This window comes from Penaeus monodon, chromosome 21, assembly GCF_015228065.2.
Source record: "Penaeus monodon isolate SGIC_2016 chromosome 21, NSTDA_Pmon_1, whole genome shotgun sequence".
Classification (NCBI taxonomy): Eukaryota; Metazoa; Arthropoda; class Malacostraca; order Decapoda; family Penaeidae; genus Penaeus; species Penaeus monodon.
In genome coordinates, this window is record NC_051406.1 from 19,389,302 (window position 1) to 19,390,165 (window position 864).

Below are 864 nucleotides of genomic sequence, written 5' to 3' on the forward strand. Positions count from 1 at the left end.
TTGTCATTGATGTATGGCAGCATTCCAAATCTGTTGCCCGTTATTGCAGCATTAAAACAACTTTCCTCGAAAAACAGACTAATATTTTTACATGTGTTTTTTGGTGATATATATATTACACATTGTTATTTTACATAGCTAGAAACTACAATCACATGTAAAAAAAAAAAATTTATATTTATACATAGCTAATATATATCATGTATAAATTATTAACTGTGTATAAATAGAAATAATTTTTACTTGTGTTTTAAGAGATACCTATATATAATACTGAAATGAATCGTAACTTGTCATCTAAATAGGCGACTGGGAGTAAAGGGAAAGAGGGTCGGATTCATGTAAACAAATGGTGATATAACAATCACAAATTGTTTCCTCGAGAACCGCGTGTTGTTTATGAATCCATTTAGTAACTAACTTAACAAAGAAGAAAGAGAGATCCATTTAGTAACGTTCACGTTGCTAAACACAAACACCAAATCAAAACAAGAAGAGATTAAAATCACATTTAACTGAAAAAGAAAGTTTTTCACATTGACATTTGAGATCTTGAACAAAATTCAGAAAAAATAAAAATAAAAGGACCGAAGTCTCTGCAACAATACGAAAGGTAAATATCTTACCAGATGTCGACCTTTTAAATAAGATGACAGTTTTCCAGAATAGGACATTATGAAAATAGGATAGAATAGGAATAGAATAGGACATTATGAATAGAATAGGACATTATGAATAGGACATAGAAAGATAGACATTATAAACATTGCATGGCCAATGCTTACAAGGCCAGCACATCTCTGAAAAACCAGGAATGCATTACACACAATACACCTCTCATATATACAGATTAATTTATATTCA

At 29.9% G+C, this 864-nt stretch overlaps 1 pseudogene; it reads left to right on the forward strand.

The window, feature by feature from the left end:
- The first annotated feature begins 433 nt into the window (after positions 1 to 433).
- Positions 434 to 864, forward strand: part of LOC119586597 — a 17,773-nt pseudogene continuing 17,342 nt past the window's right edge.